The sequence below is a fragment of the Arachis hypogaea genome, chromosome 12 (assembly GCF_003086295.3).
Source record: "Arachis hypogaea cultivar Tifrunner chromosome 12, arahy.Tifrunner.gnm2.J5K5, whole genome shotgun sequence".
Taxonomy (NCBI): Eukaryota; Viridiplantae; Streptophyta; class Magnoliopsida; order Fabales; family Fabaceae; genus Arachis; species Arachis hypogaea.
In genome coordinates this window covers 7,235,999-7,250,888 of record NC_092047.1, presented here as the reverse complement: position 1 = coordinate 7,250,888, position 14,890 = coordinate 7,235,999, and positions in this window count along the sequence as shown.

The window sequence follows — 14,890 nt, the reverse complement described above, 5'->3', positions numbered from 1 at the left end:
ATTTTAAAACTAAAAATATATTAATTTATTACAAATGATACAAAAATATGACTAAACTTCTTATATATAATTTTAACACTATTCATTAGTTCAATAAAAAAAATACATCATTTAATTAAAAATAACATAAAAATTTTTAATGAATGATCCAAAAAATTTTAAAAGGACTACAAATTAAAAAATTTTCTAATAATTTCTAATTGGTTAACAAATTTTCCCGGTCACAGTTAACAAAATTTCAGTAACACCAAAATTAAGAAACTTCTATAGTAGGGTTAACAAATTTTGATGCTATTTTTTTAATAAATTTTATACAATTCAAAATTTTTTTTTTCTTTTTATTTTTTGTTTCACTCTCTTAACAATAATTTATTATAGTTAAAAAATTTTGGTATCAAAATGAATAAACTTTCTATGTTACGTTTAAAAAGTTTTGGTGCTATTTTTCTAATAAATTTTGTATAATTTAAAAATATTCTTTCTCTTCCTTCTCTTTTTCTTCATCATCATCATCTTTTTTTTTTTTTCATCCTCTCATAATTTTTCTTATGATAGTGAAAAAAATTAACAAAGAAAAAATATACAATAACCACTAGAAAACAGGAGGAGGTAAAATAAAAATTATAGCAACAATAACACTAATAAAAGAACGACAGTCACGAATTAGTCCTCGACCCTTCACTGAAGTTCAGATTCGCGACGGATTAGTCATTAACATGTCGGATTGGAGGATACCGTGGAAAACAAAAAAAAAATAACTACGGCAAAAAAGAAAATGTAAAAAAGAAGAAATGCGTGCGCATACATCGCGTGAGTGATTTTTGTTGAGTTTTGACCAATTTAATTAAATTTTGTTGACAAAAATACTTAAATGTATAATAAAATTGTACATATATAATACTACTTTTACACTGTAAATCAAATTTAATGAAATAATACATAATTAAAGCCCTACATAAAGCTGATAACTTCACTTTTGTTTTTTCTCATTATAAAAATAATTAAACTAAACCAAATTATATTAGTTTAATAGTTAATTTATTAGTTTACTTAAATAAATATTGAGAATTTAAATCTTATTTTGTGCATGTGAATAAATTTTTAGATAAAATTTTGATCCGTAACAAATTAATAGCCTAGTACAGAAAGTCTAACCTGTTAATTAGTTAGTACATAAAATGATGATGAATACTATATGAAATAATATAAAAAGATCTCTTTAGTTTAATCACTTAAACCGCAAGTTCTATTAGTAGAGTATCTTATCAATTTCACAAGCCTCTTGTGCTTCGGCACTTGCAGTTAACTCCATTATTTGTGAAGTAAAAGACTCCTTAGGGCGACCTCTTACATAAATTGTTCTGTTTAGTAGTTTTTGATTTTGCAGGGTGCATTTTTGTTATTAGGACCGTGTGACATAGAATGAAAGTGTGGATGGTTTGTTTTGCTGAGTCTTGTTATATCTTTCTTAGGAATGTCTGGATATGAGGTAGAACCCAATGAGAATACGCAGAGAGCACATGTGACGCCAAGAGTTACTAAGTAATGACATTGTAACTCAAGATCCTTGACTAATAAATATCCAATTAAAACTAACGTAACACCTCTTTTGCTTTACATTATTATCAGTTATTAAATTATCAATTGCATTTTTTATAGTGAAAAAATTTATCTACAATTTTCTTGAAATCAAATGTCTCAATAATAGATATACATTCAACTAAAATGTAGAAAAATATCTTATAAAATTGACTGCGATTATATTATTCATATATTCTTAAAGTACATTATTTTGTTAATATTTCTGTTACAGTTTACTATTTAGCAAATTATAATATTATCAACTAAAATAACTTGCTAAAAAGATATAAAAAGTATATCTGCAATCTGCTATAAATTGATATAACTTTAATCAATTAAGAAATTCCTAGTATACCTTTTTTTTTATTGTTGTTGTTCTACAACTTTGTAGTGGAAATATACGAAGAAACCAAAGAGAAGAGAATGGAAAGAAAGTTAAAAACAAAAATTTCCATCTCAACAAAAATTGATGAATTCTTGAAGGCAATATATATATATATATATATAAAGGAGGAGAACAACAACCACTACCTTTAAAGGGACGTGGCAATGACATTAAGAATCTAAAAATAGCGGAATTGTTACTTTTTTTTTTAATTATAAAAGATTATATTATGCATATTTGATATTATTTTTTAAAAATATTTTTTATTTTTTTTTTTAATTTATTCAGAATTTAAAAACAAAAAAAAAATATGACAAATTTTTAAAAAAATTATTTTATTACTCTTATTAAAAAAAATTGACTTAAAAAGAAGAGATAATTGTCGAAACACTACTGTTTTTACACAATATTTTATTTGAATCACGTTCTGCATATGTCTTTTTAGGTATTTTTTTTAATTATTCTATGACTCTATTTTTATTATTAAATTTATATTTAACATTGTGTGTGATATGAAATTTCAGTTTCAATTTTATTTTTTTATGTGATTTTGTTTTTATATAGCTTGTTTTTTTATAATTGTTACAGCAAGTTCTTAACTCCAACAAAGACGGAGAGAATTTTAGTAGGAGTAGTAAAAATAAAAAATAACAACAAAATATTCATGACACACATTTTATATTTGTTTTCTATTTTACCTACTATATCATTCACAATAAAATACCAAATACTAACTACATAATAATTTTTTTAGCATTGCCATCAATATTACACTTTTTGTTTTGTATATTGGATTGATGATATTTGATAATGGTGTTTTTCTTTATTATGGATTATTGGGTTATTAATCTCAAATGTGGTGCCGTGTAATTTAGGATATAAAAATTGGACCCTTACAAAAATCGGATCATCAAATTTTGTAGAGTATAAAAATAGGAACCTCTAATTTCTACTTCAAAAAGTTTAAAAAATTTAAGCTACAAGGCTCAGTGATTTCTGTACTTTTCACCATTTAAAAAATCTCAAAATTATAATGATCGAATGAAATTACCTATCTCACCTCCAAAGGCATATCGTAGAAAAAAATTAAACACTATCATGCACATTTGATGCCAGAACGTCGTTTGTCTCACCAATCTTAATGAGATTTGTAATCCCATTATGGTAAAAATAGTTATGAACCCACCTTGATTGATCGAGCATACACCTCTTACTTTCAAAAAGTTTAGAAAAAAATAAATACAAAATTTATATCATATTTAAATCAACTTCAACTTCATTTCATAAACAAATGGTATGAGTTATTTATACTAATAAAAAAAAATATTCATAACTTGAATAATGTGACACTAATACATAACACAAAATTTACTATTCTAAACAATATAAAACTTATATTCCTTTATTATAATTAACTAATATAATTAATTTACTAACTCTATTTACTCTCGCGTCAACGTTATCAATAAAAAAAATCAAAATATGCAATCAAACACATAAATTGTGTAAGAAATAGGTGCGGTGGGAAGCAACTTTCCGTTTTTCTTTTTTACTGAAGTTGGGCTTCTACACTATTTCTCAAGATTAGGGCTTCCCATTCATTTCTCGTGTGGAAGACGTTTCATAATATTTATTATTAACCCAATTCCTTGAGTTTTTGGTAAACTGATATTTAAGTCTTTGATTTAAAGGCCAAAAAAAAAGTATTTGATTTCATAGACCCATCCCAATGAACACAAGATAAACACCCCCAACAGTTCTGTTCCAAAAAAAACACCAAAAAAAAAAAAAAAAAAACAACCTTGTGAACCGAGGACATAAATTGGGAAAAGAAAATTTTTTTCTTTATGCCTGCTAAAGATCACAAAAAATTGACAAAATTCATAAATAAAACAATTCTTCTTGTTGTACTGGCTATATATTATGTATTTCTAGGTGATTATATATAAATATATTTAATATTTAATTTATTTTTAATGTGTATTTTATATTTTAATATATATTTTATTCGAATAAGTGATTTAATGATTAATTTTTTATATTTTTATTTATGTATCTATATTGTCCAGTTAATTGTGATTGTAAAAATGGAATCAAATATTGTGATGAATCAATATCATATTTTCCATATATATATATATATATATATATATGTGTGTGCAATAATCGACTAAGTTCAAAGTGATAATTATAGATATCGCCATGTCGGCATCCAAATATTCATGGTAAAATTTTGCCTCTTTTAAAAAGATCTCACAAAGATTATATTATATGCTTAGAATCCAAACTTTTGGGATAACATTGAAAGCTGGAAGACAGCCACATATTCATCTAACATCTACTAAAAAATCTGAATAAGAATCTAATTTAATTTGACTAGTTATCAAATCATCTACTCATTCTGATTTGCATATCTTTCCCAGCAAATGAAGCTAAGGATGATATATAGTCAAACAAACTACTTTGAATTAAATGAGATACAAAAAAAAAAATACTAAATTATGAAATAAATTTTCTATCTATTATTTACTTCTTTTAAAGATTTTATTTTTGAATTAATAAATATAAAAAATTAACTTTTAAATTAGTCAATATTAAGCAATTATTCTTTTGTTATTGTAAAATTATTTTTTTACTCTTATTTTTTTGAAGATTTAGAATTATAATTTAGGATTTAGAATTTATTATTTAAAATTTATAATAAAAATAATTTTAAAAAATTATATGAAAAAATTAGTTATTTAGTTGAACTCTTTTGAATTAAAGAAAAAATTGTTTACAATTAATGATATAATATTTAATTTTCATATTATTATTCAATTAATGAATATAAAAATAATTATTTTTATTAATATATCATTATATAATTAAATATCTTAAAATAACTATTTACATTGACAATAGATACACATTAATTTCTTTTAAAAAAAATTGTTCCATTAAATACTCAACACAGAACACTTCAACAATTGCATAAAATATGTAAATAAAAAGTCTAGGGTTAGCAACTTTTGTGTTTTCTGGCCAGCACTTAACTATCAAAAGAAAAATGAGTGATTTCTCACTATTAAATATAATCTCACACCATTAAAAACACTATTGATGGCCAATTGATGATTACAAAATACTAAAGTTACTGCCCCAAACATTGCTGATATGTAATTACAAAATAAAATAGCAGTGTATATATATATATATATATATATATAAGGGATCATTAATCCATGCCACGAGGGAACAGGATTAGACCAACTATAAAAATAATAGCATAATCAATTTTCTTTGACTAAAGAACAATTGGTTCAACAAAAAGAATTAGATAATAATAATATCTCTGGTGGGAAGACTAATTAATAGTAATAATTACTAGCAGAGTAGTGTATATATGTGTAGTTGCTAGCTAGTATAGATTAAGGTCTGATTTGTCCAGTAATACCAAAGTGTTGTTGATGATTATAATAATAGAGAAAACCTCATCAGCAAATTAAACAGCTGGACCAATTTGTGCTAATGATTAATTAGAAGTGAAGAATAAAATAAATAAAATAAGAAGAATAGTAAGAATGCAACTTTTTAGTATGAACAAATTAGAATTTGTGTCCAATATTTGTGATAAATTTCAAAATTTGTCACTTATTCATCATTCTATTTATGTTCTTAATATTTTAGTTATATATATATTTTTTTAATTCAGTGTAAGACTTATAGTTATATATAGAAAGATAATAAAACGGGAGAGACATCAATAAAATAATCCCAACATTATATTAAGGATAAATTTAAAATTTAATATCCCAAATGATAAAGACTAAAAAATCATACTTCTTTTTATTATTACTGTCAAAAAGAACTACTAATTCATCAAATGCTATTACTATTTCTAAAATTATTATGCCTATATATATATATACAAAAGGTCAATCAATAACTTAATTATTATATATATATATATATATATATATATATATATATATATATATATATATATATATATATATATATATATATATATATATATATTGATTCATAAATTTTTTATTTAAATTATTAGTTATTAAAATAATTAAATTTATAATAAATAAATAATCAAACTTATTTACGTGAGTATAATAGTTAGTATTTTTATATACAATAATTAATTGATAGTTGATTTTTTGTATGTAGCTATCCTTAATCGAATTCATTTGTAGAGATTCGAAAAGGCCAGGTCATTAGGGTCAAAGTAATTGTATTTTTCAAACCGTATTGGGATTGCATCCATTACTATCAGTATCAACAATAATGTTGGTGGGGTTAATTAAATTATAAGAAATGTTAAAAAATTATTATAATTTATTATTTTTTATTATTATTTAATTATTAATTTATTTTTTTTAGTCTAATAAATAATAATTTTTATTCTATATTTTTAAATTTAATATCTAATTAATAATAAAAAGTAATAAAATTTAATAATTTTTTAATATTTTTCATAAATAATAAAAAAAATTTTAAATATATTAATACACTGATATTTTAATAATTTTTAATTATAAAAAATATATATAATACATATAATTAAAATCAACCGTTAAAATTGATTGTATATCGATATACTTAAAATTTTTTTTAAATTATAATATATATGATCTTAGGGAGAATCCAACAGAAGTGCCAATCCACCTAAGAGTTGAGGTAAGGTTGCCGGGTGGATGTTCCCATGGCTTAAGCTTAACACTTCACTCCATGAGTGCCTTTGTCTCTTCTTTCTCTCCTATGTCCCCTCTTTTTTATATGCTCTCTACTTTCCCACTTTTTTAAGTAGGTTAATTTTATAGTGTCTATTTAATTTTTTATAATAAGTTCTAATTTTTTAAAAATTATTCTTTAACTTTCTTAGTAAATCATTTACCTTCTAATTAATCCCTTCTTCCCTTTTCTCTCACTACACACGTTTTTGTGTTACATTGGAACTTGCTAACACAGGGGAGAGCCATTATTTTATGAAAGGGGAAAGGAAAAATCAATAAACTAAAGCATTATTTTTTGGGAGTCACTTAAATAAAATTACTTAAAATTTTTTTTAAAATATTTTTTAGTAATTAAAATTTAATATATATAATTAATTAAACTGTGTTATTTTTATTAAAATTAAATTAGACAAATTGATTTTAACCAAAAAATCGGTGAATTATATTTTAAATCGATCTAAATTAATATTTTTTTATAAAAAATAATTACAACATTTCTATTATAAAAAATGACCAAAATATTATAATTTTTGAGAACAGAAAATCCTAATCTTTTTTTTATCTATGTGTTATCATAGAATTAGGATTTAGAATTCTCAAAAAAAATTTTTTGAAACAAAGAAAGCTCAACACACAACAGTGGAGCGCAAGTTTAGGTGCTACATCAACAGAACGAAAGTAAACAACACCATAAGCTCTGTCACCGCCAGCACTGCTAACAACCACCACTATGATTACTGTCCGTCCATTCGTTGTAACTCAACAGCGTTCTCTGATGTATGAGGTCCACACTTGCTACCTTATTGCTGAAAATCCTATCATTACGTTCCAACCAGATGTTCCAAATCACTGCAAAAAACCCAGTCAACCACCGCTTCTGCTCTTGTTTACTAGTGTGCAAGCCAGTCCAACTCTCAAACAGTACTCTTATGGTACCCGGGATAGCCCACTCCCTACCAACTGCCCTCAACCAACAGCACCATACTTGCCATGCTATATCACATAGAAGAAATAGATGCTGGACAGATTCTATCTCCTTATTACAGAGCACACAGATATTATCACTGTGATGAATAACACCTAGCCTACTCAACCTGTCCTTGGTGTTAACTCTACCAACAAGTACAAACCAGCCAAAAAGCTCAATCCTCGGAGGCACCACTCCTTTCCACAATGAGCTTGTGAAACTATAGCTTGTGATCGCTGTTGGCAAATTTTCCGCTTGAAGTACTTGCATAAAAGATTTAGTAGAAAACACACCCTTACTATCAAACTTCCAGACCACATTATCCTCCATATTCTGCGACAGCTTTACTGGCCGTAACCTCTCATGCAGCTGGTGGACAAGTTCCAACTCCCATTGGAAAAGCTCTCTTCTCCATTGGAAATTCCATATCCACTCTAATCCATCCCAAAACCCACAATCTCCTACCACCGCTCCTTGTTGGTTGGAAACAGAGAAGAGCCTTGGAAACGCTACTTTCAGTGGCCCACCTTGCACCCAGTTATCTTCCCAAAGCAGGGTACTCCTTCCATTCCCTACTTCCATAGCCAGGCCAGTAACCAACTTGTCCCTTATCCGCTGCTCCCTTATGTTTAACTGGCATATGTCCTTCCAAGGCCCGCCTCTCTCTGGTATCTTCTGATTTCCCAACATGACATCAGGGCTCAACTTGTTGCAGGAGCATACAATTTTCTTCCATAAGGGGCACTCCTCCTTTGAAAACCGCCACCACCACTTAAACAAGAGGGCTGTGTTTCGAAGCATTGCATCCCCAACCCCCAAACCCCCAGCCTTCTTCGGAGCCTGAACCAATTCCCATTTAACTAATGGGATACCATCCTTTCCATCCCCCTTACCCCACATAAACCTCCTTTGCAACGCAACCAGCTTGTTCGCAACCGCCTTTGGCATCTTGTACAGGCTTAAGTAATATATCGGTAGGCTATTCAGCACCGACTTAATAAGGATAAGCTTGCCTGCTTTATTCAACACCTTCGCTTTCCATAGGCTGAGTTTTTCTTCCACTTTATCTATGACTGGTTTCCAAGTCTTCACTAGCCTCGGATTTGCACCTAGAGAGATTCCAAGGTACCTAACCGGTAACACAGCTTGCTTGCATCCCAGAAGGCCGCACGCCTGATCAACCCACTCCTGCTCACAGTTTACTGGTATCAGATTTGACTTATCATAATTGATGCTCAACCCCGACATCAACTCAAAACACCGTAGCAATCTCTTATAATTCACCACTGTCTCTGTGTTTGGGGGACAAAACAATATCGTATCATCTGCAAATTGAAGGTGCGATAATTCTACATGCTCACCTCCGACCAGTAGTGGTTCAATGCGTCCGTTCCTGACTGCTTCCCCCACCATCCGATGCAACACATCAACCACAAGCACAAACAGAAGGGGGGACAGGGAATCCCCTTGTCTTAGGCCCCTTTCCATGTTGAATGTCTTGGTTGGAGACCCGTTCACCAGGACTGACATAGATGCCGTGCTCACACACTCTTTTACCCAATCCCTCCATCTCTGGCCGAACCCCATTTTCTGAAGCACAATATCCACAAAGCTCCATCGGACTCTATCATAAGCTTTTTGGAAATCAAGTTTGATAATTACCGCCTTCTTCTTTCTCGTCTTTAGCCAATGGACCGTCTCACAGGCGATGAGTGCACCGTCATGGATTTTTCTACCCTTTACAAATGCAGTCTGGGTCTCTCCCACCAATCCCGGCATAACTGAGCGCATTCTTCTTACCAACACTTTCGAAATTACCTTGTATACACAGCCCACCATACTAATCGGCCGGTAGTCCTTGATTTCCTTAGCCCCCACAAATTTTGGGGCCAGTGTCACCCATGTGATGTTTGCATCAGATGGTAACTCTGCCGTTAGGAAGAAATCCATTACTGCTCCAGTGAACTCCTGTCCAACCTCTTCCCAGCATTTCTTGATAAAATTCATATTAAACCCATCACTCCCTGGGGCCTTAGAAGATTCACAATCCCAGACTGCTTCCCTGATTTCCTCCGCCGACGGCAGAACCTCCAAGGCCGCAGCCTCCTCCCTATCAATCTGTTTCAGTAACCCATCACGAACACCAATCCTCGGAGCATACTTCTGGCTATATAGCTCCTTATAGAACCTCCTAATTGCATACTTAATTCTTACCGGGTTCCGCACCAACCTACCTTGGATCACTAGAGCATCAATCCTGTTATGCCGCCTTCTGGCCGATGCGATATTATGAAAATATCTCGTATTCCTATCCATGTCCCTCGCATGCTTGGATCGAGACATCTGCTTCCAGTGAACTTCCTTCCTGATGTACCACTTTTCACAGAAACTCACCAAAGCCTTTCTTCTAGCCTCCGTCGTACCATCATAGATCCCATCACTAACCTGGATGTCAAGCTTCTTTATTTCATCCTCAAACCTCATCAGCCTACTGTCCATATCACAGAAGTTATCTTTGTGCCATTGCCGCAAAGGCACCGTCAATGACTGCAGTTTACCAATGAAGGGAGCATCTCCCAGGTTCCTCCACTCATCTCTCACCATCCTCAGGAAACTTTCATGGGTAAACCAGGAGTCTAAACTCCGGAACGGTCGTGGGCCCCCTCGTACCCTAGTATCCTCCACAATTAACGGGCAGTGATCTGATAGGCCCCTCGGACCACCCTTCACCCGAATGTCAGGAAACTCCTCAACCCACTCAACAGAAACCAGGACCCTATCAATTCGACTACAGGATTGACCCCTAAACCAAGTGAACTTCCCATCAGAAAGAGGTAGATCCACCAACTGCATGTCTTGAACCCAGCTCTTAAACTCTTCCGCTGATGCCGGCAGACTCGTCCCCCCTTTTCTATCCTCCACGTGCATTATCTCATTGAAATCCCCTAACAAGCAGAGAGGTACTTGGCACAGTCCCGCAATATAGCTCAATTCTTCCCAAACCACCCGCTTTTCTTCCCTTCCATGCGCCCCATACACCAAACATAAAGCACAATGAAAATTATTCTTTGTTAACACTCCTTCAATGCACAACCATCTCTCTCCTTTATAGCAATTCCTAGTCTGAAACATCATGTCATCCCACATCAACAATAGCCCCCCAGCCGCACCATCAGATTCCACAAACTCCCACCTTACCGTATTATCTCCCCAGATTCTTGCAACATCATACTTCGAAATCACCTCCCTTTTCGTTTCAATCAACCCCAACATATTCAGATTAAATTTTTTCTTCAATGATCTCAACATGCTTATTTTCCCATCCCCCCTCAACCCCCTAATATTCCAACAACTCACAATCATTTAAACAAAGTACTGTTCACCTTATGTTTGTTCTTCGGACGACTCCTTCTTGCCTTTTCTTTATGTTTTGTCAATCTTGTCCTTGCTGTTATTTCTTCATTTTGAGCTTTCAAAATACTCATGATATCCACGTCGTCATCATACAGTACAGCACCAGATTCAACCGCCAGCGCCCAAGTCACCTCATTTTCATGCATCTGATCCTCTTGTGTATTCCTATCCACAGCTTCCTGATTGTCCTTGTTATGCCACCCTAAGCCTATTTCTGGGCTAACCCCCTTCGCAGGTGCTCCTCCATCTTCCGCCCAATCCTGTTCACTTACCATTGCTGTTCGGTTCACCTCCATGGCCGCTTCCTTCCTTCGCCCTTGGTCCAACAGCCCCGGGAGGCTTCCTACAACTCGACCATCGTCCATAACTTCTACCCAGTCCACATGCACCGGCACCAGCCCCTCATCCATCGCGCGCAATCCCTCCTGTACCCCATCCCCGACACCGCGCCAAGCAGGGACTCCCGTCCCCGTCGATTCCTGCGCACTTCCCTGCAACCCATCCAGCGCCACAGTACCAGCAGCCTTCGACGGGACCCTCGCCCAGTCCACCGGCACCGGCACCAATCCCTCGTCCATTGCGCGCACCCCTTCCGTCATCCCCTTCCCGACACCGCGCCCTGCATGCACAACCTTCCCCGCCGATTCCTCCGTCTCTCCCTACAAGTCAACCGGCGTCGCCGTACCATCAACCCTCACCGAGTTCTCCTCCATTGGCCTTATGATTTCAGGTCTGCCACCACCCACTAGGGTTGCCGCCGCCTCGCCCCCTTCACAGCCCTGCGCTGCAGTCCCGCAAGCAAGAGGATATGTGGCAACCCGCCCACCCGCTGCCCGACCCGTGGCAATAATCTTTGGGGCAACAGTTACCCTAGTGGCCACCTTCTCACCCACTTGAGGCCCACTCTTCCTAGCCCTCCCCATGCGTATTTCGTCTAAACCCCTTGGCCCAGCATTAATCTTCATGGGAATTGGGCTTCTTGGAGGCAAGCCCAAGCTTACACCCCCCACCCCATTATCCCCTAGCTGGTCCAATTGATCCGGTTCCCTTAAACTTAAATTCCCATCAAATCCACTTCCATCAGGATCCCTTCCTCCATCAGTACTATAAACCTGCATAACCGTTTCGTCAGACACCCCTTCGTCACCCCCACCAAATCCCTGAGAGACCGCTTCGCCTTGATTCTCGGTACAACACACTAATTCAGTTACCAGCCTAGACGTTTGAAAATTCAAATGCTCAACGGTAGTATCATTCAACAACACTTCCGTATTTACCATTCTGTCCTCTCCCATGATCACCTGGTGGACCTCACCGGTAATTAACGCCGCTGCCGGATCCGACTGGACCGCCACCTGCTTCAGCCGATTGTCCTCGTGGCCCGCACCTCCATTCTCCGCATAGACCACGTGGCTCTCCTTTGCGCTTGACGTCCCACCATCCTCCACACCCATCTCGTTCACATGGATTGTAAACTCAGCATCCCCAACCGCAAGTTGAACCCTCTCCCTTATGACGTCAAATTCCTCAGTATCAACTTGAACCCTTCCAACCCGGAAAGATGCCCCTTCTCCTATCGGGACACCACATTGTATCACATCTCCCCATTGGCCTCCAATCGCTTTAAAGGTTTTCGGGGTCCAGACATGAAGAGGTACACCATAGCACTCCAACCACACCCTACGAGAGACCCATCGCTCTGATGCTTCCCATTTCCGAATCCTATGAAAGAATTGGAGCAGAGTATCCAGTTTGAACGTGAAAGCTTCATCCGCATGCTCCATCGTATCAAAAGTAATCAATACTTTAGCCACTCCGAGTTCCCTTATATCTACCACCTGACGCAGATTTGTGGGTATAGTTCTTCTCAGCGAATTGACATCCACAGGTTTCAACGCAGTCCCTACTAGACTCCTCTCCAACCAAGCCATATTCTCTGCCCCTAACGCTACTTCAACCCTTTTCATACCCTTATGGCCCTGCTGTTTTGGTGGTGGTACTCCTCCCGGCACCTCAGGCACCACCAGGGTATCCATCACCTCTGCACTGTTAAGAACTCCTCCTTCGGGGCTCCTATCCACCTGTGTACTAGCAACTCCATGCATCCCTATGTTCCCCGAGTGAGATGATCTTCTGAACTTAGCTTCCCCCACGGACACCACTTTTCCCCGCAGTCGGAATTGGTTCATTTCTGCTATAGCCTTCAGAGCACCACCTTTCGTTGTGTAACGAACAAATGCGAATAGGTAAACCATTACGTTTTTCCTTTTCCGACACAGATAAATATCATTAATCCATCCCGTCCACCCAAACAGCTGATACAGTTCCTTCCTGGAAATATCCTCCGGCAAGTTTTCCACGAACACTGTAAATGACTCCTTTTCCAAGCGATGATATGCTTCCCGATTCCAGACCCGAGGATCTTTTCCTTGGTTCCGGTAACTCCTGTGTCCACTCCCACTAGCGTTTCCCCTCCCTCTCGTTGCCATCTCAAAATTAATATTTATATATATTAATTTGGTCTATTCAAAGCTTGGTTTATCGATTCTTTGGTTAAATTAATTTGTCTGATATAATTTTGACAAAAATAATACGGTTTAATCAATTATATATATTGAATTTTAATTATTAAAAATTATCTTTAAAAAAAATATTTTAAACATCTTAATTTAAATGACACTCTTATTTTTTTTTCATTGTTAAAATTAGGATAAAACTAGGTACACTATGCCCTCGAGAAAAAAAAAAAAGGGAAGAATTGTAGTTATAATACTCTAACTTTTAATAATTATATATAGTAATTGACTATTATGAAAGTGTTATAATTTGATATGAAAGTATTGGAATACAAATTAAAATTTTCAAAGGCTATGGCAAAATATTTAGGGAATGGATCCTCTCAATTGTTAAAAAAAATTAAAAGTATAAAATATGATCTTTAATTTTTTATTATTTTTTTTCTCATATTTATTCTTTGTCCCACTTATAAAATCAATTATAGAAGATTACACTTTACTCTCTCAATTATAAAAAAAATTAAGAGAATTCATTCCCAAATATATGTGATGTTATCATTTATTAAGGATCAAATCTTTTACAACCCATAATTAAAGTGTAGGGATTTGATATTATAAAAACTCAAGTGATATATATTTATTACTGAGATATAATTATATAAGTCAGTCGTACAAACCTATGGTGTATTTTAGTGCCTCTCAAAATATTTTAAAAAAAATATTTTTATTAGAATTATATAAAAATTAGTATTTAATTAATAACTAAAATTTTACTAATTATCAATTATTTTAATAAATATAAATAATATTTTTTCTTACATTATGTAATAGAAATAATAATCATTTAATTATAAGATTAATTAAATTTTACACATTTAATAATTAATAAAAATGATAAACATTATTACATTACTCGAATTTCTATGACTCAATTTTAATAAAAATAAACAAATAATTTTTTCAATAACTAAGATTTGTTCATTTAGTATTAATAGATATACCCACATAACTAATAAGATTTATGTGAATAGTATTTTAGGAAAGTATTTAAAGGAATTTTTTTAAATAAATAAAATAAATATTTTATTTATTAAAATAAATAATTTGTAGCATTTTTATTAAAATATAGCTTATCTTTTATCTCGTTTACCATGTAAACGAAATAAGAGTGCACGTATCTCATTTATACTATAAACGAAATGAGACATGAAATAACATAGTCGTACAACGTTTTGTATACGTAATATGTAACGGCCTTATCTCTTTACAGTATAAACAAAATACGTATATTTTTATT